Raw genomic sequence first — 27,455 nt, 5'->3', positions numbered from 1 at the left:
GCCAGTCCCCGAGAAGTTAACATTCAGTCGCCACGCAACGTCCGCCAGTCGAGGTTGCCCGGCTCCACTTGGCGGCACTCGATCGAGTGGCCAAAAGCAAAAGACAAAAAAAAAAAACACAGTTAGCGAGGCAGCAAGGCAGCAGCCAAAGGAACCCTTTCCAAAGCCAAAGCCAAGTTCTGGCCTTTGGGCCACAAAAGTGCAGCGACAGTCAGTCGAGCCGAGAGCCTCCAGCGAAGCAGTCGCATGTGCTCTCTGTGCCATCGAGAACTTATCAAATTGCCAAGTTGCCAAATAGCCAAAACCGAAAGCAAAGCATAAATGAGAAACATAAATTCTAAGCAATCGAGTGATCAGCCAGCGGAATCTGAAACCGTTAAGTACACTTTGCTGTGTCTGTGTGTTGTACTCTCGTACTGGCCAAGTTCTGATACGGCTACAATGCTATCGTGTGTAATTTCATTCCGGCGCGGGCATAATCAATTCGCCGTAATCCATTTGCACTTAATGCGACGCGCCACCTCCCAAAAAACAAAAAATACGATACAAATAAATACAATGACCAACTCAATGGGAAGCCAGAAAATAAATATGACAGGTGTGAGCCGGAAAACTACAGGTGAGTGAGTTGTCATTAGGGGGCACTTATTATAAGCAAGTGACAAGTGGTAGAGGGTCGATTCATTCCTATGTAAAGGGATATTATATGTTAAATATCAGGTATCCGCCATGGGAACCTATGCTAACAAAATATTAAACAAAGAACATATCAAGTATACGCCTAGAACGACATTTAATTGTTGATTTTTGATAAGAAAGCTTGGAGCTTAAACCACAATCAAAACTCAGTAGAATTTTGTAGTTAAGTGGTAATTTTCAAGAGTTTTAAGACACACGATTGAAGAAACACGTTTAGTAAGTGCTAGGAATATACTATACAAAACCCCCTGCAACATTCCTTCCTTGTGGCAGCCACCATTTCTTTGCGTACTTTCTCAATGCAATAAACGAGTCATCAATCTAACCGAAGCGATTCATCAGCACATTTGCCACGCTTTTCCCGAGCAGCCGGCCATCGCCTTCCGTTCCCGTTGGCCATGCAAATTCCTGGCCCAAAAAATGGGTTGTTGGTCAATAACACTGCCAATCACTTTGTGCCTAATCATGCGTCTCACCCGCTCATCTGCCCAGCTCTGTTTGGGCCTTTTTTGAGGCTCACGATAAATGATGTTAAATAGTCCGTGGCCGGAATGAATTCGCAGTTTGTGCGGAGTCCACAAAACTAATTTCGCTTTACACGTGAGCGGTTATCTTATCGCCGGAGTTCAGCGCCCTTATCAGCTGGTCGAAAGTGACAATTTCATTTGGCGGGCTACCCCGCTGACTGCTGATAAGCAAATTGGCTCTAATTGAGCTAAGCTGGCCAAAAGCGTCGAGCAAATAACTTGGGATTGGGGGCGTTTACTTCGAACTTCTAAAGGCCTAAGCCGCTGCAGCCTCGGGCGGTTCTCACATTTGTTATGGCCAAACATGCTGAAAAACAGCTAAAAAAACAAAAAAAAAATAAAGCTAAAAAAATAGAATATCATAATAAGAAAAGTGGCCGCAAAGAGTGCTTAAAGAAGGCGAGTGGACGAGGGGAGGACAGGTGAAACTAGCCCAAAGAAAAGAATTTCTACTTATAACGAGTTTTTATTACAAACGCGCGAAAGCGGCTAGGCAGCCGAAAATGTACTAAAAAAAGAAGACCGAAATGGTAAAATAGAAAATAAATGAAAAAGGAGTAGCTGAAAAGGTAGTAAAAATGGGCAAAGCGAGCGAGGCTAACTGAATTCCTTCTGGGTGGCTGAAAGGGGACGGGCGGCGGAAGGGTTGCACATAAAAAGTAACAGCATTTTTGCCTACACTTGAAGGAAAAATTAAAGTACTTTTTGTTCAAAGGTATTACTATACTAATATTTGATCCCCAAACTGAAGATTTAACTGAGATAAAAGCGCTCATAATTACTAGAAAAATGTAAAATATCCGAATACTTCTTACTGGATTTAGACTATTACTTCGTTGCTTTTCTAAGCACACCGATTTCTTTTCGAGTGTACACGCTGACAGAGAGGGCGCTTAAGGTTGGCGGGGAAGAGAGTGGTGGAGAGAGCGGGAGAGGGAGCGGCAGACAGATGAAGACCAAGACTGCGAAAGCATGAAGCAACATTATTCAAAAGAAAGCCAAGTTAAGGCATGAACACACAAACACACACACACACAAACTCACGGGCGAAATAAAGAGACAGATACATGGCAGCATAATGCAGCAGCGAGAGAGTGAGCCATAGTGTGGGGGGTGGTGATGGTGAGTTGGGTGGCAGATCGGGCCAGGCATTAAACATCATTCAGCGACTGCGACGCCGGCTGCGATGCCAGCTGCGACGTCAACGGCGGCAGCGACGCCGGCAACAATCACATGCCGACATTCTTTCATTCGTACAACGACCTCGACTTTGATTTGCAGTTTTGGCCAACACAGAGAGCCGCTTCGGGCCAACGCTGAGAGACCCGGCTCGCAACGGCCTCTAGACGACCTACACGCCTGAGCAATGGCCGCGAAGAGAGCGAGCGAAAGCGCCGTCGGCTTTCTTCGGTTCTACGAGCGCTCGGCCATAGCTTTGCTCGCTCGCTGGCTGCGAAACTCCATTCATTCGTGCTGCGCGTCTCGTCTGTGCCGGTTGTCTGCTGGCTCTCTTCTGCCTCTCTCTCTTTCACTACCAGCCGCCCACCGCCCCCTCATATACACACAAACACAAACATACACTGACAGTGCAAATGTTAAACAAAGACAAAGGCAGTAACAAACACACACGCACACACCAGCAGTAACAAACACAGTGCTCCAGCTAAATAAGTGCAAAAATCATACAAAAATATTCCAGACAAAATACAATGCGAGTAAATAAAAAAAAAAATAAAAGTGAACAATCAGCCGAAAAACTGAAAACTGCGGGGCCCAGCCAATGCGTCATTCCCGCAGTCGCTCAATCCGGCAACAAGAGCTATCGCCACAGACACGAGTATTCGTATTCGCACTCACATTCGCACTCGCACAGTTGCAGCTACAAAGTGCGAACGACTGGGCCAGACATCGCACCCATACACCCATACACCCAGAATGGGCATTATAGAACCGAGATTTTGCTCAAGAGATCGCAACTTACTTTTCAGCTGGAGAAGTTAGCAGGGCAGTGCGGCTCTTCAACAAGCATCTAGAATTTCAACTACTTCAAAGGAAAGTATCTAAGACTTGGCCTTTTGATACTGAGTATCTTGCTTTATGAATTTAAACATCAAACACTCAACTTATTGGATGACATCTTAACGTTCTAGTTCTAAAGTTCAGTGTGGCTTCCATTTAAAGCTTATAAAAAGCGTCTGTGATAAACCTGAAAGCGGGTTAGACAGTTCCTTACACCAGTCAGCGATTTTCGCCCAGTGTAGATTGGCAGACAGCAGGCAGACTGAAAGCGCAGTGGGAGGGGCGCCGCACAGTTATCAGTCTCAGTTCCAGTCTCAGTTCCAGTCTCGTTTCCAGTACCAAGCCCAAACCCCAACCCAGACTAAGACTCAGACTCAGACTCAGTCTCAGAAACTGAAACAGACTTAAAATCAGACTGCGGCTGAAACTGAGACGCCGCTGCCGGCGTTGTCTGGAATTCATATTGCCCATATGTGAACTCACACACACACACACTACACACTCACACACACTTACTTACTGAGACACCGTGTGCCACACGCCCATTTGCACACATGGCCAACCGGATGTTGCAGCCATCTTTGTCATCTTTTTCAATCTCAGCCTTGGCTAAGGTCGCTCCTGCCATCCGATGTCCCATCGACCAGAAAGAGACGGGAGCAGCGAGCGAGCGAGCGAGAAAGAGCCGGGTGGCTGGCGATGCCGTGAAGTCGTGAATTTATAACAAAACGCTAGACTCGGCGACTCTGACCGACTGGTTTGGCGTGTTGGCCCGGCTGAAATGTTTTTTTTTTTATTTATTTCTTTTATGGCCATAACAAGCAAGCAGCAGAGCAGCAACAACTGTATCAAAAGCATACAAATGCCGCAACCCAAAAACCCACTACACAAATTCTGAATGGGCAAAACATCTGAATATTCGAGATGGTCGAAAGAGAGAGGGCGAGGGGTGGAGAGCCGTCGATAAGGAAGTGCGGGTAAGCAAATGCAAATAGATATATATGTATATAAACATGAACAATTGGATAGAAAGTCGTTTTAGTAAACACGTGATTATCAAAATTTAAGTTTTAAGATTTAAGATTCAATTAAATAGATTTTTAATAAACATTGAAACAGCAAATTGCTTAAAGATTTAGGCATCTAAATCCAATAAAATCACACAATTAGCACAATTAAAAGTCCAAGGGCTGAATTGCTAACTTGGCAGCCAATTGCCCCTATCAAAGCCCAAGTTATTATTTCTGCCACCTATTTTCGATTGCATGTTTGAGCCAGTTGGCAAGCACTGCGCCTGTGGGCGTGTACCTGCCACGCCCCTCCGCCGAGCGTGCTAATGAAACATTTAATTAAGGCATTAAACATCAGAAGCGCCATCAGGGGAGCATAATGAAACCGTATGCCAACACTATGCGTGTGTCTCTGTGTTTATATGTGTGTGTGTGTGGGTGAGCTGGTGTTTGTGCACCTGAATCGTTAACTTAAGTCAAGCCCTGCTGATCAGCCAAAGAGAAAAGAGAAGCGCCCTTCCACTTCTCAATCCACCCTCGCTAATGCCGTCGACAATTGCCGTAAAAGTTTATCGCCCGCATTAAAAAACCATGGATTAAAATTCAACTTCAAATAAAAGTCGTGCATACGCCAGCCAAGAAAAAAACAAAAAAATTCCCATCTCTATTTCACAATTTTTTTGGACTCTTTTTTTTCGACTGGCTGCCTCCTCTGCACATTTTTCACGTCGTTCTTTTCTTATACGAATTCTTTTGCTGGTCGCAATTTTTTTGTGCCCACATTTTCCTTCTTTTTGGCAGTTTTTCGTTTTTTGTAATAAAGATAAGAGCTCTAAAAGTAGAGCTACCTGCATTGCCTATTGCCCATTTCAGCCACCTCCCCATTCCCACCTTCCCCCTTCCAGCACTCTTTGCCAACGTTGGAAAAGTGTTTGGCTAACAAATGTTGTCCACTAATTGCAGGCGAAAAACATTTTCTCGGCTAACGAATTAAGCGATGTAAATTTTTGCGCTCCCGAAAATAGGGAAAATACCATGGGTCTGGGTTAGATTACAAGTTTTGGGTGGCGTGGGCGTGACACGATGGGCCAAAAGTCAGACAGACATGCAGACAATTTCATATAAAATGCATGAGCATGAAACCAATTCAATAGCCAAAAAATACTAACACTCCCACACACACACACACATGGGAGCGGAAAATGGTTTTGTTGGCTGGATGGAAATGGGGGGAAAGGCGGGCTAAAAGGGGGCGGAGGTGCTTCATGTTAACTGCCTGTCGAGCAAACTGCCATCGCACTGAACTCATAGTTGTCCTAGTTGTAGTTGTACTTGCCCAAAAAGTAAAAGACGAGCACGAAAATGGGGAGCAGGGTGGAGTGGAGGAAGCGGAGAAAGGGGAGAAAGGGGGCTAAGAGCAAATTACAGGGAGCCAGCGGCTGAACGGCACAGAAAGCGATGCTAACTTATAGATACAAGATACCGACGATGAAACGAATTTGAAACAGACGAAAATTTGCACAAAAAAATTACAAGAAAAATGCCAGAGTCGGGTGCTCGGTCGGTCGGTCCGCCCAGAATCAAATAGAAGCGACAAAGTTTTCAAATTAATTTATTGATACTGCGATAAAAGAGGCACAGTGGCAAGCGGCAAGCGGCAAAGAGATAGGAAGCGAAGTAGCAAAGTGTGGGAGATAAACGTTTTATGGTCCTGGCCATCAGGAACGATGATGAGATTGTGGGCGGGGTATTCAAGGGGTCAGCAGCCGGACCCGGTTTAATCAAATGTATTGAAAATGTTTCGATTCCCCAGCAAAGTTTCTACATTCACATGAAAGAGCTCAGGGACATCAAATGATTTTTGATCGTCGAGTGGAAGAAGGACAAAAATGAAAATGAATGAACCGGGGTGGAATGGGAAATAATCCAGTCATATAAAGTGCAATTAATTAAAAAGATTATAGAAGAAACTTAAATGCAAGGTGAACAAATTTTTATATAAGCTGTGTAGCTCCCACTTATTCTCTGCTGCGAAAGTTTCACATGCAGATGGTCAATTTCCGGTGCTGCTGTGATAACATTACTCTGCCGCCGTCTTGTCACTGACACGAAAAAGGAAATTTCCTCTCATTAAAAGCCAAATGTGTGCTATCACAATGGGAAGCGAAAGCTCAGCGAAAAATCGAACAAGAAATCAGCATACGACGCACCTACAGGCGACTCCAGAGCACAGAAATATGTACATAACGATGAGCCATGAGTCGCACACGTTTATTTATAAGGCCTAACAACAGTGAGCAGCGGAATATGGAATATGCACATACAAAGCATCTTCAATCCCCCTCTTTAGATCCCCCTCCATAGAGCCCCCTCCATAGAGCCCCCTCCATGTGGCCCCACCATCGAAACGATACTTGTTCAATAACCGATAACATTTCGCTTCTGCTGACTTTGACTTTGCACATCTCATCGTCTCGTTTTGGAATTTGTTGTGCTGCTTTATATTCGGTTCGTAGTTTTGCTGATACCGACCGAAGCTTTAAACGCGAAAAATGCAAATTTTATTTCGCTATTCCGAAGCTCATCCTCTTGCCCCTCCCCCCCTTTCAACGCCTATCTCATCCCGGCTTTAGTTGTGCATTTTGAATTGTTTTGTTTTTTATTCGGTGTACTGTGTGTGTACTCTCATTTCTTTCTATTTGTTTTAAAACGCCGCTTACCCCGATTTATTTATTGTGCCATTCATGTTTCTCTATCTTTATGTGTGTGTTTTTGTGTCGCCCCTTTGTCTCGCCCCCCCCTCTGCAGTTTGTGTTTTGTGTAATGGCTGCGATATTTATGGCCAGCGGGTCTTTCGTCCTGCCGACTCCTAGAACCAGCAACTGCTGCAATTTATGACCATGGCCATGGCGAGGAATCGGCATCGGCATTGGAATCGGATTCGCATTTCGATTCCGTATCCCTGGGCTAATAAAATATTGAAATATATAACAATTTGCATGATATTCGGTTCAAGTTCCCGGTTAGAGTTGAATAAATATCCCATTCCACAGCGAACCGGGGCAATTGTTTTCATACTGCATACTCTAAATCTCGCAGCCTTTGGAGTGCAATTTGTGTCGGGCGGACGGCTTTGATTGCAATTTCAGTTTGTAGCCCGAAAAGCCTTAATTGACATCGGAGGCCGGGGAGTTCAGAGTGCGGTCCTGGGGAATTGCGAATCCATTACTAGTCCGAGCACAGCATCTAGGTTCTAGCAATTGTCTTGTCAAGTTTATGGCTTGGCTAACCGGTCAGCATATCAATTGGCCGAGCCGAGAGATGCTCTTTCCAATTCCCGAATTCCCATGCCGAAAGTGAGCACATTAGCCAAGCCAAAGATGATGCCGGGCCCATAAACAAAGAGTTTGAAATGTTTAGCCCGAATAAACGGCAGCTATTTCCATTCGCATTACGTCAACATACGCAGATGTTCCGATTTTAGCGGCCGGCACATATTATACATATGTATGTTGGTGGAGATGGACCCACATGTTTGGCGTTTCGCAAAGCGGCCAATACATAAAACTTGCTATAAACAAACAAAGATTTCGCAACCAGCAAACGCAGAGAGAGATTTGCAAGAGCATCTAAACGATTTGTAAACAGAGATCGAGGCGGAACTGCAAATAAGTAGATGGAATAGGAGAACCGGGGTAAAATTTCCATAGAACCAGCAGCCAGTAGCTCTAAACTCACTAAAATCAGTACCTAAATCAACAAAGTATTGGAGTATTGTATTATTGCCAATTACTAATTACGTTCAACATCAAAATCGCTGCCACATAGCTAATGAAAGAGGAGTATACAAAAGCAAGAAGCAAACCTAAACATGCAGCGTCAAACTTGAGGCAGACAGCAACAATCAATCTAGAGCCAAAGGCAACTAGCAAGATCCTGACATCGGCAGCAAGAAGCCAACATCAATCTAGAGCTAGTGGCAACTAGCAACACTGCGACATGGCCAACAGAAGCAACAACCAGTGGCAGCAGCAAGTGCTGAAAGCCTGCATAACCTGCAACACATTCTACACAGGTTGGGGCAGCAACATCAGACCGGTGGCAGCCATCAGGAACACCAATCAACTCTGTCATCGGGGGCGTTGCTTTAATATGCAGCGGGTTGTCAAAAAGATTATGGCACATAACGACAACACCTGTCGCTGCCTGGCTGATGTTGATGTTGATGCTGGCGATGTTGCTGGTGTTGTTGTTGGTGTTGCTGGGCCTGATAACACACGGAGATAATGGCGCTCAACAATCTGTTGCTCGGCTGATGCCCTGGAGCGGCTGCTCCTGCTGGTGCTTCCTTTCGACTGTCTCGCATTTAATGTGGCCACATAAATTTCGGGGCAAATCAAAAACGCGTTTTATGGCTTGCCATCGTCGATGCTGCCACTGCCTCTGCCGCTGCCACTGCTGCTGTTGCTGCTGCTGCTGCTGTGTCCTGACTTGGTCCGAGGGCTAACAAAATTTATTGCATTTTACAAGCATATTACAAACGCTCAGCCCGCACGTACAGAGCTTTACCCACTTTCCCCCCCTCTGTTTTCCCTCTGTTCCCTTTGTTCGGGCTCTTCAATTCCCAGCAGCCACATAAAGCGCGTCATGTCCGCTGCTTGTCCGTGGCCTGTCTGTCCGTGTGTACGTATTGTCCGTACTGTCCGTAGTGTCCGTACGGTTCGCACTGTCCGCTCCGCTGCTGCTCGGCTGGCTGAGCCCCTCGATTCTTCGTGGCTGCCAAATTGATGCAGACTCAGTGGCGCCAGGAGCGGCAGCAGATTCAGCTTTTGACCATGGCTCCATGGAGCAGGAGGCAGGAGTAGTGGAAGTGGCAGTGTAAGGGTATGGGCGAGCAGTCAAGATTGATGGCCCGTTGAATTGCTCGCTCTGCGGCTATTCCCTCGACTTCTTTGGGGGCCCGTTCCTCGAGCTTCTGTCTCACCATATGAATTACTCATTGCTCATTTTTGCTGCAATTTATTGTCATTGTTGGTGGCGCGGCTGCCACGATTGCCACGACTGCCACGGTTGCTGCTGTTGCAGTTCTGATGCCGCTATCGCAATTGCAATTTTTCTTGCACATTCTTTATGGCAAGATGTTTTTCTCGCTAGATTTTTCATGTCGTCGCGGGTCTCTTTTTCTCGTCGTATGAGCGAGCGTGGCCGGGCATATTTCGTCGATATTTACTTAAATGCTCACAAAGGACACACTGGGCGCTGCTGAGTTATGGCTGCAGGTCCTTGAAGGCTGGATAAGGAATCGCGGCGATCATTGGCGAACATGGCGCGGCAATTACAACTAATGCGGCAACTGCGTGTTCCTGCTGCCGCTGACATCATTAGGCTCATGCACACACCCATGCATTGATGTGAAAACTGTACACTGGGAAAAAATAATGGCCTAACATTAAGGAGAGTACAACTATTGAGTGTGATAGCAATCCTTTATTGAATGTAGTTACAGCAGTTACGCCAGTTTAGCACCTTTGAATTAATTACCTAATTCGTTTGTTTAAGCCACCATTTGTGGAATATATGCGTTTTTTCTCTGTGTACTTACACATATTTTCAGGCTGGCACATCGTTTGACTTTGGCCACTTCCGCCTAGTCCACAGGCTTAATTTCCTGCTCTCGCCTCTCGCACAACATGCCGTATGTGTAATCAAGTGAATGGTGCCACATGCCACATGCCACACACATGCACACACACACTAGCACTAACACTAACACTAACACAAGAGTATCCACTTCCTTTTCGCTGCTTTCAGGCTTTGCTTAATCACAGAAACTGCCATTTTTCATCAAAGTAATTACGAGACTTCGCCTGCCTCCTTTTATTTTTTTTTCTTTGTTCCCCTTCCAACACACACACGCATGCCACACGGCCACGACCACGCCCACCGCCCTAACTGCCTGTTTAAACACTTTGCCAACCAGCCGCCCGTTTGTGTCCATTTTTATGTGGCGTCAAATTAAATCATTTGATATGCATTAAAATTGTATGCACCATTTTATTTTGTTAGCATAGCTGTATCCCTTTCAAACCCACATTTCGTTTTTTCCGTTTCCCTTACCTTTATTTTTTTGCCATTCCTTTTACGTTTTGAGTATCCATTTCCATTACTCGACACTTTTGTGCCGTGAAAATATTTCGTTTTTGGCGTTGCCTACTTTCGAGCGTTGGCGAATGAATTTTTTATATGTGCCACACATTTTGTTAACTGACAAAAGGGCCAAGTCACTGGCTGCATGGGAAATTAATATTGCAAATACCTTTCAGTGGGATTGGTACGCCGAAGTGCTTATGCAGATTTACAAAATTTGTTGCCATCGTTTGTCCCAAACTTTTTTGATTTCGTTCGTTTGATTGTTTTGTTGCTGTTGCTTTTGCTTTTGCTGTTGCTGTTGGACGAGAGGAATCCTTTTTACGCCCGCTGTGCACAAAAATATTAACGAGCCAAAGTTCCGTTTGGCAAACATGAAAGGCGAGAGCAAGAACAAGAAGTTCCACCACCCCACTTCAACCCAAAAACTAGAAGATGAAGCTGATTGCCAAACAAGAAAAAAAAAATGAAAAAGGGTTTGCCATTGCTGGTGGGGCCAAAAGTCCTTGGCAAAAACTGGGCCACGCCCATGCCAACAAGGTAAGGCAGAGGAATTTTTGGCAATGAGTGGCAGCCCCCCGCCTGCGGGCCATGTTTTGTTTTCTGCCAATTGGCGTGGGCTGCTGCTGCTGCCGCTGCTGTTTTTCCACCTCTGAATCTGGCGGGCCGGCTGCCAAGAGCCCATGAATTTCCCAGCAAACAAGAGCACATACCCACATGTCCTGCCATTCCTTACGGCCTGTACACTGAATGTGTGTGTGTGTGTGTTTTCTTGGCCAGGTTGTCATAATTTCCAAGTGACCCACACTGCATGTGGTCAGGTTTGTTATCCCATACAAGCACATATGTACATACACTCCTGCTTATGTATGATTTATGAAAACTGCTGCAAAATTTGCTTTGCCGTGAAACTCGAAATCCTTTTGAATGGCTGAAATGAAACGGTTTTCTTAGCAGCTTGCTTTTGAAACACCGCAGGTGACACCATTCAAGCAGAGTTCAAAGTTCAAAACATTAGGGAGGAAGCACGGCAAGCGAATTATCAAAACTTGTATTTTTCCGCTGGCTGGCTTATTAAAACAACCTGTGCAGCTGCTTAAACATAAATGGGGCAAATAATTTCGCATTCGAGTCAATAAAGTGTAAGTAACACTGCAGTCCAAAAACGCTGCCAACAGCTGTCAGTCGCCAGCAGCAGCAGCAGACTTTTCCATTACTTTTTTCCTCCTTTTTTTTTGGGTGGTGCAATGGTGCAGTGGTGCAAAAGGAGCAACAATGGCCATGAACACAGCAAAACTCCCACACACACACACAAAATTGTATGTTTTGTTCGCTGTCTTGTCTGTTGCTGTTGCAATCCTTTTTAAGCACAGAATGCAAGCGAAGTTTTTCGAGGGGGGGAGGGGCGAAACAAGAACCAGACAATGAGATGTGGTTCCTGTAGTTGCAGTTCTTAGTTTATTCTTTCAATTCCATGTCGAGCATGCGGTTTTCCAGCTCCAAAAGCTCCAACCGTTGTGCATTTGCAAGTTTTTAGTTTCTGTCCAACCGACCAACCAACCAACCGACCGACTCACCTCCCCTCATACTTACCACCCCCGCAGCTCGTTCGTTTTTATAGACTCCTGCACTTGTCGCAGCCCATTGTCTTGGACACAGACTCCACTCACAGGATCTGGCGCTCCAAGGACCCAACGGGTGGTCTGCCAGGTGAGTTTTGTTCCCTTTGCCAGATGCTTTTCGGGCTTTAGTTTCTGACAATACGCAAAAGAAAATATGGCTGGCGGTGGAGCGGAGGGGGGGAGCTGGAAAAGTTTTTGTGCGTTTTCATTTTAAGCATATTATGAAACTTAAATGCGATGTAATTTGTTCTTGGTTGTCTTGGTTATGGCTTAGCCCGCTTTAAGGATATGACAGTTTACAGTTCGCTCTTGAGTGCGGTTGACAGGTGTCTCTGTGGGTGCCTGTGTGTATGGGTGTGTATGTGTGTGTGTGCGAGTCTGTGTTTGTGAGAGTGTGTGTGTTTTGGCCGCGTTTTTCGGGCTCTGACAGGAAAACGTTTTCCCGTGGCCATGTCATTGTCCCGTTTTTAGTGCTGTCACATTTTGTCACCTTTGTGTGGCTCCTGTCTCTCCGCCTCTTTCTATCTCCATCTATCTCTCTCTTTCTCGCTCCCGCGCTATCTGCTCTTGTCGCTTTTTGTTAGCACTGATTATATCGCCATTATTAGAGGCTGAAACCCCTCGAATTCCCCACCATTCGCACTACCATATTCCGTTGACGTATATGACGTTGTATGCTTGCTGACAGCTCGCCTCCGGCAGGCTTTGCCACCCACACACCCACACACCCACCCCCAACTCCCCTAGACTTGCCACCCCCTTCATCTGAGGTGTTAGACACACTGCGGCAAAATGTTCTTAAATATGCTTCATCTTCCATCTTCTTGAAAGTAGAAGTGCGCAAGTTTGTTTGTGGTCACCCCCACTTAAAAGTTCTTTCATACTCAACACTTATTAGTTTGAAATTTGTTTAGGAGTGAAGAGCTGTCACTCTTTTTTTTTCTGTGCACTTCTCTCAGCCCGCTGTTTTGCCAAAGTTGCCACTTCCATTCTCGCCATAATTGTTTGCGGTTGGCAGTTATTAATGCGGGGAGGGGCGGGTGCGTGGCGAGGCTGGCAGCCAGGATGAACATCGACTTCCTGCCTCCGTTGGCCACGCCTCCCTAATGAGGTCATTGCTTGACAATCGCATTTGCCATGCAACATTTGCTGCGCCGTTGCTGTTGCTGCTGCAGCTGCTGCTGTTGCACTTCTGATTTGTTGCATTCCCAATGCAGCAGTCGCACTGCATCGCATCGCATCGCATCACATTGCATTGCATGGCATCTTCAGCGTTGTCCTTCGGCATCGCTGCTTTCATTTCCGCTTCCTATTCGCCGTTCGCTTTCTTTCCTTCACCTCCGCCCCCTCCCAACCCCCATCCCCCATTGTAGCTGTCATTAGGCGCCGCCCCCTTTCACCGCCCCCCTTTTCCCGCCGCCCCTGGTGGCCACATTTCATTTGATTTTAGTTCATTTTAACTGTCTTTTGTCTCGTGTTTTACGCTGCTTCGGCATCTTTTCGCCGCCGCAGCGTTGCTTTCATTAATTTCGCCAGACGCGGGGAAATTGCGAAAGGGGGGAGAGGGCGGGCAGCACTCTCTCTTCTTCGACATAATTTATGCGACAAGGCGTGCAGGAGATAAATTTCCGTCGTTTGCCATTTTTCGCTTGCGTTGTATTTGGTCTAAATAAATTAAAGCATCCTCTGTGGGCCAAAAACGAGCAGTACGGCAAAAGGGGGCATAAGCTGGCCAAAAACTGTAATAGTTCCCAACGCTTTTTGGGGGGCAAGACGCGCTTTGAGCCTGTTGATTAATGCCCGCTCTTAATTGCATCGAGGGGGTGTCACAACAATGCACTTGCCGCAAAGAAGTTGCGAAATGCAGCCTGCAGCGATGATTGCTCACAAAAATAGATAGATATGAGGCTTGCAGGTGAAATGCTACTACATATATGCTTTCGAACATCTAAAGTCTAGTTAAATTAATATTATTGGATTTTTGAATATTTTATTTCTTACTTATGATTACCGAAACTAAGTTCTACATTATTGTGGCACATGTATTTCCACTAAAACTTGTATTTATATTTTTGTTTCCTCATGTTTTGCTGCTTGACATCCTCGCTTTTTTTATAGCTGTTTAAGTAACCATTAACCCATTTTACTACACAGTTATTTAATCGAAGCCATTGTACTTCCTAACTCTGTTTATTTCCCCGTTTCCTTTCTATTACCTTCTAGTGTGCGCATTTGCATTAATGCTCACACATGCAATATCTGTTTGACTTCTACCCTAATAACGAGCTTTTAGCCCACACTTGTGGCACTCCCTGTGACAGCCCCAGTTGAGCACGCCTCATGTAAAATAGCATTTTCGTGCGTTTGTTAATTAAAAGTGTACATTTGGGGGGATGGGAATGGGTTTGCACGTTGCAGGTGGCATGTGGCAGGTGGCACGTTGCTGGATTGCCGGTTACAACTGCCATCTGCCCTTCGATGCAGCAGCACTGATGCGTTTTTGAGGTAAACCATAAATAATGAATGAAATTAACAGCAGCAAAAGGGGCAGAGGGAAAACGGCTGGGAAATTCCCCATTTCCCTGGCGTCTGTCACACGTATATGTCGCGTGTGTGTGTGTGTGTAAGTGGCTGCCGTTTTTCCAGGCAATGCCAATGCATTTTCATTTTCATCCTTTTGCGAGCAGGGCCACAGATTCCAAAGCAGATTGAAGAAGGAAATTTTGTGATTTATTGCCGTCGAGTTGCAGGAATTATGGTTGCAGTTGGAAGACATTTTTAACCATTCGCCGTCACAGCTCTGAGTTATGGCCAGCATGAATTATGCACAGTAGCGAGCGCCACGCAGAATCACAATCAGAATTGAGATAATGGCCAGGCTCTCAAGGAGTTGGCCAATATTGGCTATAATCGATTTGTTGCCACCTCTAGCGAGTGGGCTCATGAATGTTTATGCTGTCGCTTAGCCTTTTTATGCGGCCATCAGAAAAGTGCTTTGTGCTTCGTTAGTTACTGTTGCCCACTGGGAAAGCGCGCATTTCCGTTTCCGGTCATAAAACTTCATTGGGTTATCAAAAGTGGGGTGGCTTATTTATGCTCTGGCCATTACTTAGCCAAGTCTTGCGGGCACATGATTTGCCAACAAAAGATACAAGTTGCAGATACAAGTGCAGCGTAATTCAGCTAGCAGAAGATGCCAAACAATTTATTCTGCACTCATGTCTAAGCTAGCGCAAAAATATTCATTTATTTTTGTTGGCACGACGGCAAGGCAGCAGTCGGAAACCGCAGCAATTAACAAGGATATGCAGGAAGGGAAAATGGCTGGGAAAAGTTGGGAAAGCAAAGTTGGGGGCAAACGTGGTGGATGACTGGCTAGCTGTATGCTATATAGCTGGCCAGTTAAGTGGCCAACTTTGTTGTGGCTCGCAACTGGCACTTGCTTATCTCGCATCGCTGCATTTTCATAATAAACAAATTTTATTTTATAAATGCTCTCCGGCCCGGGGAAAAATGAAGTCATGTGGTCCGAGACCCTAAGCCCCCTTAAACTCAGAGACGTATATACACTATATATACATATATATATATATATATATTTATATGGGGGCTTGTCGACTGAGACGAGAACTAATGTGCGTTGCACTGCAAGACAATGCCAGGCATCCAGCCAACCAGTCAACCAGCCAGTATCCTCCATCCATATCCTGGCCACATTCTCTCACAGTTGAGCAAGCAAAGCAATTATTTATATTTTTGGCTGAGCATTTCTCTCCTGCGGTTTTTGGGGTTTTTCAAGGCAGGGTGGGGGTAACTCAGTCCACAGCTCGAAATTAAAGTCACACATCGCAAGGAGCTGCACAATAAAAATGTGCAGGCCACGCAAAACGTGCCAGGATATTCAAGTGGCCAGGACATCCATGCAGTTTATGGCCGAAAAACGAAGGCCCCTTCCTGACTTTGGCCTGAAAGTAGTTTTCATTGTTTTCCCTGCCCTCGGTTTTATGTGCCATTCCGGCGTTGTAATGCCCTACGTAGTGGTGTCCTGTAGACCACGTCTGTTTTGTTGTGGCCACAAGCAACAAGGACTTCTAATTAGCACACTGTCAGCGGCGGTTGGACGAAGAGGTGGTGGCGATGTTGGCGATGTTGGCGATGGTGGTGGTGGTGGTGGTACTGGTGGTTGGCAGGACAATGAGACGACAAATGTGCTTAAATGGCCGAGTTGTGGACGCCACTAAAAACTCAACTAAAACTAAAATTGCACGACGAAAGGACGCGAAACGGAAACCGCAAACTGGCAAATGGCTGCCACTGCTGAAGGACATTACCAGCTTTTCGGATCCTTCCCGCTTCTTCACACACATGCTACCTTTTTGTATGCATAGAAAGCGGTGGCTTTGAGTCGGCTGAAAAAACCTTTAAGAATAAAAATGGAAAAGCTACGTCCTCTAAGCGCCTGATGTCCTGCCGTTGTCCTGCACTCCTTCGGCACGACTATTATTATGGGAATTTTCATTCTGACCGTCTCGTTTGCCACTCGCGTTTATTTCCATTTTGATTGCAGCTGCTGTTTCGTTATTTTTTTTTTCTGTGTATTTTGGTTTTTTCCTCGAGCCGCCACCACTGCCCGCAAATGTATGCAACACATTTCGTATGCAATGGTCGCGGCAGCAAATCCGCAGGATCGTCAAGGGGCTGAGAGTTGGACGCGGGCAGAAGATGGGGCAGTGGCAGGGGCACGACTGCCACTTCCGTGCTGGTCGGCGGAAATGGCGGCGTCAGGTCGCCAGCAACGACACCCAGGGCCAAAAGTGAAATCCGAAGCGCCGCTGGAAAACACATGGAGCCAGTTGGCAAGGGCAGTCGGCAGGACAGGCTAGGAATGAAACCAGGACGAGGCTGAGCAGGGAAAGGGTTCCAGAGACGGCCAATTGAATGTGTGGCTCTGGTTTCAAGTGCCGCCACTCAACTAGCACTTATTGCATGCGACAAACGACAGCAGCAGGCTCACAGGACACGAATGCGAATGATGATGGGATGGTCTGTAGATTTTTTTTTTGGAACGGAAGGCAGGAAGCAGGCGGAGCAGGAAGATGAGGGACTCTGCTCCGGATGCGGCCGCAAACTTTTGTCGTTTTTTCAATTTCAATTTTTCACTGAAGTGCCCGGTCCTTCTCACTCGTTCCATTTGGTTTATCCTTCTCTGTCTGCACTTAAAGCAGTTAGCACGATGACCATCATTGGCATATCCATGTATGAATTCAAGCCCATTCTCCGACACTTGCCACAGAGCCATTTGCTGCATGTGGCGCTGCCTGGTTGCAGGGGGCAAGGCTTCATGTAATTGTTGAACGTTGCAGGCAAGGATCCGCAAGGAGCAGTTGGAGCATACACACATTATGGTTACGCAGCGTTGCGATGAGGATTTTCGGTGCCTAAGCGGCCGTGAAGTCGGAAAACAAACAGAACTGGAGAGAAAGCCAGGCTAGGCACAGATTTAATAAAGTAAATCGAGTTTTTGGGTAATCTAGTCTGGTTTGGGTACTTCAAACTGAGGATTAAAAGCACTGGTGTTGAATTACAAAATACCAAAGTGTGAAGTCAGCTAAATCTTCGGATTTTGTAGAACACTTTTTAAATAATTATTAAACAAAAACTTTAATTTAAATACCAAGTATCTAAGTGCGAGCCAAGTATCCTGGCAAAACCTTTCTCCACACTTACGCTTATTTCAATAATTTATATACTCTATCCAGTTAACGAAGCCCGCAAACTTCTTAGTACTTTGGTAATACCCCGAAAGTAACTCCCTTTTTCAGGCCAAAAGAAGTCGGTAGGATGGGCACTCACCTGGTGTCATAACTGCCAACTGCAGACGTTGGCCGGAGTCCCCGGATTCAGGAGTGCGGAGTGCGGTGCTCCGTACGGCAGACTGCAGTTATTACGGCCGTAAGCGTAACTGTTATCTGTTTTTGTGCCCGGACCCGTATTCGTGTTCGTGTTCGTGTTCCTGTTTCCATTTGGGAAATTTCAGAAGTTCGTTGATTCGTTTCTTCTTTTTTCTTCACTTTTTTTTCGCATTTTTTTTTTTTTGCTGCCGCTGCTGCTGTGCCCGTTGCTCGCTCATAATTTAATATTTACAAAGTGGAGCGAAGCTGGCAACAGAAAACTGCAAAATAATAAAACGAAATTACCAAAGGGCCCCAGAGAGGAAAATGGGGCGCAGGGCGGGGCAGCTGCAGGAAATCTGTGCTGTGCATTAAAAAACGCTTAGGGCAGCAACTTTGTCGCCTGCCAGGCGACTGTCCACTGTCCAGTGTCCGCAGTCCAGTGTCCTCTGTGTCCAGTGTCCTCTATGTGCAGTACGTCCAGTGCCCAGTGTCCAGAGCCCAGTGTCCTGCTGGCTGGCATTGTTCATTGACAGTTTGGCTTCCTCTGGAAGGCTTCGAAACTGCGGACTCGTTCTCTCTCTTGAGAGAGTGAGAGAGAAAGGGGGAGAGAGATGGGGTCCTGCACCCTTTTACCCGCTGAGCCTGTCGTGCATTTTCAAATTTGTTTGTTTTTAATTAATTGCACGCGCGCTGGCGATGACGATGTGGCCGACAACACAGCCAGCAGCAGCAGCAGCAGCTCATATGTGACCGAAAATGAAGTAGGAAAGTAGGAAAAGTGCGGGAAAATTCGGGGAAAAAGGCAGGGGGTGCTGACTGCGTGCTGGACAGTGATTAAGCGAGCCGAAACTCAGTCTGTAATGGCGTTGGCATGCCAGGAGATTTTAGATAAAGTCCCCGGCCTACTCGCTTTTCAGCCGATTTTCCCATTTTCCCCTAGGCGCGGCGTCGCCCTCAAGTATGCCATAAAAATGTTCGGACTTAATTTCGATTAATTTACCAGAGTTTTCCCATTGTGTTTTTCCCACTCTCCCCTTTCCAACCCTTCTTTCCCTTTTTTTTTTTTTTGGATTTTTCGCTGTTCCCATTTTGGCACAATTACCAACACCATCAAAAATGAAATCAAATTGAAGTTTCGCCGAAAAAAAAAATGTGGCAGCAGAACACCCTTTTGCCTTGACAGCGACGACTGAGCAAAATTTGCATAAATTTTAAATTTCAATTTGCAGTCGGCGAAAAAATGAAGACAAATTATGCAAGCCAAGAAAAAACAGAAAAACAGAAGAGTTCGAGACATCTGCAAACGGCAAAAAATGCCGAAAGCAAATTAGCAGACAACAAAGAGACTCTCTATCGTTCTTCCCCCGAATTTTTTCACTTTTTTATTTTTTCCTTTTTTTTTTTTTTCTTTGCCATCCTGACTAGTCAGGCGAACGAAGGACACCCTTTTTCACTCGGTAGCTAACGCACTTTGCCAGCCGAGATGATTGTGTCCTGCTGCCTTTTGCCTTCTGCCTTCTGCTTTTTTGGCTTTTATCGAAGAGCGAGTCCTTGGTGCGTTTTTCAAACAGGTCCTATATCCTATGTCCTGAGTCTTGTGTCCTCTGTCTCGCTTCTGGGTCGTTTTACAAATTCTTACACATCCGGCATGGAATCACATGTGTGCCTGGGTTGTGTGTTTTGGTCAGGGTTATAACGGAAAAGGAAACAACTGCCATTGGCAGCCATACGACGTTAAGGATAATCGTGATGACAGCATATTTTGTTACCCACGGTCCAGCTTCCGATTGCTTGTGTGATGTTCGTTTGGTTCAGTTTCAGGTTTAGTTGGGCTTGCCTGTCAGTTGGCTGTCTTTAAAATGACATTAACAACGGGCAAATAAGCTTAGCCAGACATTCGGCAGTCACTTTTGACTTTTCACCCGCCGGCAGAGAAAAATCGAGCAGAACTAAACGCAATTTAAAATAAATCACAACACAAAATGCCGAAAGAGCTACACCCATTTGGCTGTGTCTTACAAGTGGGCGTGGCAGATGGCAGGCAGTCGCCTTGTGTGACTGCAGATTGATATGGGAGTATCTGTGTGCTGCTTTAAAACTTGGTTGACAAATGTGAATTTTATGTTGATTTCTGCCAGGGAGCCAAGAAAAAGAGCTTACTCTAATATTTCTCTCCTTCATTTCTTTCAGATGTCTTTGGGGTCCCTGCTTGGCAAGATGGAAATCTTAATCCAAATGGATGTGAATCTGGATGGGAAGTCGAGGTAAGTGGCTGAGTTTCTTGCCGTATTAAGTTTCCGCTTAGTAAGCAAAAGTTCTACTTCACTTCTAGTGGAACGTTAACCCTCTGAAAAAAAGGGGTATGTGCTGGGTGCGTTGAGTATACGCAACGTGGACTGACCCTATTAATTGAACGCTTGTTTATTTATGGGCCTCGTTATTTGAGTGCATTCAAGTGTTTTGTACTGCGAGTGGCCACGCCCCCTTCTGAGCGATGGGGGGTCCGGCAGGCGGGCACTATAAATTGTTTAGTTTTATCAGCCGCAACAACAGGAGCAGCATGAATAATAAGGCAGAGCAACGCCCACTTTCGCATTGCGTGCTCTCGAACAGGAACCTGAAAGTCCTGAAATTCTGAAATACATGCACACTGCCACTCACATATGCAAAGCCACACACATAGGCACTCACACATACGCACTCGCACGCACAATTGAAGCGGAAGTGCGCATTGTTTCCGCTTTTAATAAGAGTCGTTGTTCGCTGCAGCGCTGCAACAAGGCACTGCATATGCTGGGGCATAATAATAAAGCATGCCGCTTGCCAATTCAGTGGATTGGGATTGGGATTGGGACTGGGAGTCGACCATAAATTGCATTAAATTGCATTTAAATGTGTCGGACAGGTTAACAATGCGAGGAGTATCCGCCATAATTGATTTCAAATTAAACCTAACTCCGGCCAAGGCCCTTAAAGGCAACATCAGCTTAACGGGCGAATCCTTAAATTGCACGTAATTATTCGGGCATTTTAACACTCTAAGTCTTCGTCTGTCCCTAGTTTAATTTCCACGCTTTTGAGCGTGAAATAGCTGGCGCTGACAGCGAAAAGAAAGCAAAGTTGGGCAAACTAGCAATTTGCTATGCTCTACAAGGCACTTTTTCCTCCTTTGTCCTCCTCGGGGAAAGCGAGAAAACTTGAATCTTATCCCAAGGAAATTTGCATGTCGTTTGGCTTTTTTTGTTGGGTTTTCCCAGCCAGAGCTCGTCCTTGCTCCTTTTGGTTATGGCATGCCTGTCGACAATTAAACATATTCACCATTCACATTAATTGTGGCGAAACTTTCGGCCAGAAACCACCAACCTGCTGTGCCACCTGCGGTGGCTGCCACAAGCACACACTCAGGACATTCTCGTTTCTCGTTTGTAGTGCCGCCGTTTGTAGTGCCTTATACTCAATTTCTTTTCCTTTTTCTTGTTTTATTTTTTTTTTGCCTTTTTGGTCCTCAGCTGAAACTGACTATGATCTATGGCACTTGGCATGTGTGAAAGTGGGTTTGGGGCGGGCGTAGGAAAGGGGTGGGCACTTGGAGAAAATTAGAGCTGCGATCAGAAGGCAAATGTATAATAAACTTAGGTAAGAACTGAAAAAGTTTGCACTCAAAACAACATTAGGCAGCTTTGAAAGTATTTAAAATAAAATTTTAGAATCTTCATACATAAGAGAACTGTTTGAAAGCTAGCCGACTTGCTCGTATCGGTGATTCCTGCCATCACACATTTTTTTTTCGAGTGCAGCTACCCAAGGTAGATGACTTTTCGTCTCCACTTGATTAGCATTCGCCTTAGCCATTTGAGTCGCTTTGTGCTGGAGTGCAGGAGCGTGCCTATTGATGCGTGCTAATTGCGAGGCGACTCCGCATTGAAGTCCGTGCCAAGAATATCCTGGTGCGCCAGGATGCCACATTGTTATTTGGACGTAGCTGGTGTGCATAACAAGGAAATCCGTTTCGAGTGCGAGTGGTGGCGAATGGAGGCGAGTGGAGGCTGCAGTTGGTCTTTGTCTTGGCGGAAGTTCTCGAGTGCTCCGACTGGCTTCGAGTGTGCTCTCTTCGAGTGTTCTGTCTGGCCCTGACTAGCTCCTCCAGCTTTGCCATTTTCCATTTCTCCAGTTCTCCAGTGCTGGCTGACCCACTGCAACGGGCTTATCGGCCCAAGTCCTTTGGCAAATCAACGACCAGGGAGTAAACCACTGACAGCACTTATCAAAACGTTCAATCAATCAATCAATTGTTGCCAACAAAAGGGCGCTCAGAGAAAAACACAGTAATATCACTCATACGCCTATTTGTAGCGACAAAAAAGCAGTGCCAAACCAAATCAGCTTAGGCTAAAAAACAAAAATAAGGAAAACAGGACCAGCAACTGGGGTAAAAAAAGGCAGCACCACGATTACAAAGGACATATGCCGGCTGACATGAAAGCAAAGCCCACTCCCACTCTAACATTCGGTGGCTGGCTTTTGTGTGGCGGCTTTTTATTTGTCCATGGCTTCTGACCCAAAGAGACCCCAGCCGAAAAGCCAAGCCAATGGACTGGCGGGCCAACAAATCAGGCGCAAATCGGCCAGACAAAAGGCGGCAGGCAGCGGGGGCGGTGAGGTGAAAGCCCAGGCAAGAAGCGGTGAAAAAAACGTGCAACATTGTCAACGGCATGCCGCATGTTACTGCAATCCACTGGATGTGTCAGCTTCGGAGCTTCGGAGCTTCAGAGCTACGGATTGCCAGGATTCCAGGATGCCCACCTGCAGTTCGTCTCGTTAAAGGGCTGCCGCCTAATAAGCCAATTCAAAGCTGGTTCACTTGGTGAATGAAAGAAAGAAAAGCGGGGTGTGTGCTGAGTGTGTGGCAAATGTTTATCCAATGTGGCACATGCATAAATTTATGCTTACACACATTTTGTCAACATCTGCAGCATATTCACAACTTGCCAGATACTTTTCTGGCTCATCCAGCTGCCATCCACTCACATCCCTGCCATCCTTGCGCTCTGCACACACACACACATCGTGAGATTGCGGCAGATATTTGCATATTATGTCTATATGCAAATGATGGCCCAGGAGCAAAGGAGCAGAGAAGCAGAGATGACGGCACACGCGGCGTATACGTGCTGCATTAACATATCAATCATACGTAGCGTAGCCGCTCCTTCCGCTTCCGAGCAAACATTTAGCTACATTTAGCTGCCGATAAAGATGAACGAGTGTAGGCCATGATTTTTCTGCGTGACAAAACTTGCGCCATAAATCCGCAGAGCTTGTCACATAGCCACATAGTCATGCAGTTTATTGAAAAGTTAATTGCCACGGCGGTTGAATACAATATACATTGTGTATATACAATAAATTAATGCCAACTAACAACATTGTCAGCGATAGCCATTTCCTACGCCAGCATCGTGTCGACAATTGTAATTGTTGTGCTGATTGTTTAATTGCGGCCATTTTGTGATCAGTTTCCGTTGGCCACACACACACACAAAAACCCATCTGCATACACACACACTCAATTGTGTACAAATATAAATATACAATTGTATTATTGGATGCATTTCAATACGCAATACTGTTTGGTTAAAAAATTAGCATCTGCGATTTCGTCAGCACGCATGTAAATCACTCTTCGTTTGCGGACAAATATTTTTGCCCACAATTTATATTTATGCTATATCCTGCGTGTGTTGTTGTTTGTGTTTCAATGGCATTAAATTGACTTTTTGCAATTGGTTATTGATATTTTTATAATATTTACGCTACTGGCAGGTCATAGTTTGTTATCGACTGGCGGGCTCCTTCCTTTTAAAGAGTAAACCCTAAGTGTGTGAAAAAAAAATATAATCGCTGGCAAAACATCTGTGACAACATGGCGTATGATTTATATATGCGGGTCCCGCACTCTGCATATTCGCGGTTATTGGCTGGCTTTAAGCCATATTTGCTCTTTATTTGATTTTATTATGTTGCTAAAAAACCGCGAAAGAACATTAATTGCATTTAATTAGAAATTATTGGCCATTAGCGGTGGGCCGCTGCAATTTATGCAGTTGCAACGCGGCAACATGAACTCGGCTTATTTTGTGAGCCAAATGACATCAGTGGAACATATTTTCGCAATGTGTTCAGAGTTCGCAGATGCCAGTTATCACACAGTCCAAATTGCGTCATTCGGCCGCTTCAGCTCAGTTCAGTTTTCTCGGCAGTGAAACGAGTTTTGAGCTTGTTTCAATTATTTGCCACGCAAATACAAAAACCATTTGCGGGCAGGGTCGAGGGTATTTGTCCCATTACCAATTAGATGAAATGGCTTCTCCCTGAGCTCAGCTCAGCTCAGCTCAACACTCTCTCTTTCTCGTTTCGCCGTCTTCTCTGGGTTTCAATTTAATGAATATGTAATGGCTGAACGAAAAAAGTTTCTGCTTATCATGCCCCATCCACGGAAAACTTGACTTGTTACAAAAAGCTTTATCAAGCTGCGTTCTATCTGCTGCGGGATTTTCTGCTGCTGGCAGCTGTTTCTTCCTTCTTCATCAGAGCCCACATTTTTGGCAACCAACCCCCGGAAAATGTACTCACTCTTTTCAATCTCAACTTGTAATTGACGCCGTACTTGGCGGCGGGCATAAAAAATAATTTGATTATTAACTCGAGCCTCGGCAAAGACGAGTGGGGAATTTAAATATTAATTGAAACAGCTCACAGGGTTCGTGAATCCTGAGGGACTTGTTGACTCATCCGCAGGCTAATCCCCGACTAATCTGGGCCGGCTTTTCGCAGCCAACTGGACCCTTTAAGTGCTAGTGGATTGGCCAATCAATTAGTGGCAGGCGAATTATGTTGCATTTAAATATGCCATGGCAGTGGCCAAGATTTATGCGGCTCATAAATGTCACAGGCAGCAGGATACACACCTCGATTCGCACAATTAATCTTGTGTATGTCAGCCTTATAAATATGTGAGTGTGGGTGTATGTGTGTGTGGGCGTGGCCGAACCACAAAGTCAATAATCGCCCATCACCTGCTGTGGGAACTTGAGCAGATGGATGAGGTCATGGCGAGGTAGATCTAATAAAATAATTCATTTCGAATTTACAACTCACAGAGCCAAAATGAAAAGAAGCCATATGTCAATTGCAGTTGCACACGGTCGCATAAACAAGATGGCAGACACAAGTCACAGCCAGAGTCCTTTTTCGCCAACCAGCCAGATCCTTGCCCTTATCCTCTACCCATTCCGGTGCCTTTCGCTTTGGCACACAATGACATGTCAAGTGCAAAATGCAAAACTGGACGCCACAGAACTTTTCGCCAATTGTTCGTCCTTCTTGTCGGCCTCGCCCCTCGTCCACCCTCGTCCTTGGACCCTCATCCTTGGACCCTCGTCCTGCGTCGTTGGCCCCTCGCCGACTGGCTGCACCTACAACTTCCGGCCTTTGTTGAAATAACCATAAAATCAAGATAAGTTATTGGATTTGCTGGCAGGAAGCAGGAATAAGCACTTTTTGCCTTTGCCCTTCTGGCCCAGCGACTAGGCCTCGTCCTTTGCTACTTCTTTTTTTTGGCCTTCATGTCCTTGCCTTGTGTCGTAGATTAATTGCTTTTTTTTGGGGTGAGGCACGGGGTGGAGCAGCAGCTACAACTCTCCTCCCGACTCCTGGGAAAAAACATTTTTGTGTAATATAAATACGAATTTTTTATTTCCTGCCTTTGTGCCCCGCCTGTGAACTTTGTGTCCCGACGATTGCCCTGGCCAGTGCTGCAGCTCCTGTTCCAAATCCAGATCCTGGTTACTGTAGCCGCCCATTTCCCTCTTTGTATAAATAGTGACGCTCACAATGCCGCTGCTCAGCCGGAATGGCATTGGTAGTGCGAGTGGTAGTGAGTCTCCGCCACAGCTGGAGGCGCCACACAATCAGTTTTCACAGCTCGCACTTGCCTAGGTCCCTTTGCTTTTCCAGTTGCCAGTTCCCAGTTGCCAGTTGCCCCAGCTAGCACTCCTTCTCCTGTTCCTGCCGCACTAATGCGATTAAGCCGCTTGTTGTGGCTGTCAACGCGTTGACTGGTCTACTCCTCCCCAGTAGCCACCCTCCCCCCTAACACCCTCCACCAACCCACTTCCAACCCACTTCCATCTGCCTTTGTAATTCACTTAAGTGTGGCACTTTGGCCTGCGGTAAACGCCGTCCATTGTTGCCCCACTGTTCTCAGGCACTGATCTCTTTAGCATATAACCAGAGGCCAGAGAGGTTTACCTTTGGCCAACTCTCAGATTTTCGGCTTGGCTCTGGTTTAATCATAAATTTCCAGCTGAATCTCTGCTGCCATTGTCCACTGAAACGGCCACGCCCACCCGAGGGGCGGTTAAGGCAAGCGAACTGCTGTCAAGTGGACTTAACCTCTTAACTACATTTTATTTGATGACATTGTGGCGTGTGGCCAGTTTAATCACGATATTACGCTATAAAGAGTGTGAGACGGCTAACCCAATTGGACACTGTTTGTTCACTTAAAGAAAATGGTTATTTAAGTCAAAAGAATAACATTTTTTAAGTAAACTTGTATTTAATACGAGTTCTTTGTTCGTATTTCAATACAACAATTTTAGATTGCTGTTTAAAGTAATATAAATGCCAGCAATTGACAGGATATTTGATTTGATTGCCTTTTTTGCGCTGTGTCTCCGCTTTTCAATAATCCCAACTCAGATTTAGCTTAGGACAGTGCAATTATGCACAAAGTGCTTTGGTTGGAAGGAGGCCGTAAAAAGTAACAGCTGAAAAGGCGGCGAGTGTCACAGTTTAGGAGATCCCAGGACTTATCGTCCTCATCTTGCCATTCGCCTCCTCCTCCTCCTCCTCCTCCTCCTCCACTTCCTTCGCTCCTTTTGGCCCTCTCACGCACAGAGGCCTGGCCCGGAGGCAGGAAGTCTTTACGGGCTCACACGCTCATCAGGAAGCCACGGCAATCAGGACATTCGGGGGAAGAGGCAAAGAGGGGCGGAATGGCACTGGAATGGCACCAATTGGACTTTATTAATTTGAGGCCGTGCGTGTCGAGTTGTCGACTCGACTCGAGGTATTTACAATTGTTGTAAATATTTCCTTTATTATTGTAATTATATTTATGGGAATGCGAATTTGAATAGACTGGAGAACAGACGCAGACGGCGGGGAAGGGGGGCTCTCATGACAATGTTGCGTGCTGTCCCCAGTTCTTAAAGGGAATTAGCAGCATATTAAACTGATTTTTATTGGGGCAGAGGCGGAGGCGGAGGCAGAGGCAGAGGCAGAGGCACTCGAGTTCCAGTTGCACATGGCTGGGGTCATTAATTTAACATTTGCAAATGGCCCGAAAGTATGCAACAATTGTGTAAATTCCGCTCATAAATATAAGCCAGCCTACAACTAATTTGTGGCCCCTTTCTACTCTCCTTTCAGCCACACACACACAGTCATAAACGAACTTCTTGGGAACCCAGG

At 45.8% G+C, this 27,455-nt stretch overlaps 1 long non-coding RNA gene across 3 annotated transcripts; it reads left to right on the top strand.

The window, feature by feature from the left end:
- LOC120321156 lies at positions 1-27,455 on the top strand. Of its 3 annotated transcripts, none has more exons than XR_005560745.1 (3): positions 1-619; positions 20,109-20,182; positions 27,414-27,455. It is a non-coding gene; the product is annotated as an uncharacterized LOC120321156 (long non-coding RNA). The 3 variants fall into 3 exon arrangements; XR_005560744.1 differs by lacking the exon at positions 27,414-27,455 and adding an exon at positions 20,251-27,404; XR_005560746.1 differs by lacking the exons at positions 1-619; positions 27,414-27,455 and adding exons at positions 4,210-4,222; positions 20,251-27,404.

Source organism: Drosophila yakuba, chromosome 2R (genome assembly GCF_016746365.2).
Source record: "Drosophila yakuba strain Tai18E2 chromosome 2R, Prin_Dyak_Tai18E2_2.1, whole genome shotgun sequence".
Taxonomy (NCBI): domain Eukaryota; kingdom Metazoa; phylum Arthropoda; class Insecta; order Diptera; family Drosophilidae; genus Drosophila; species Drosophila yakuba.
This window is presented reverse-complemented; position numbering and strand designations above follow the sequence as displayed.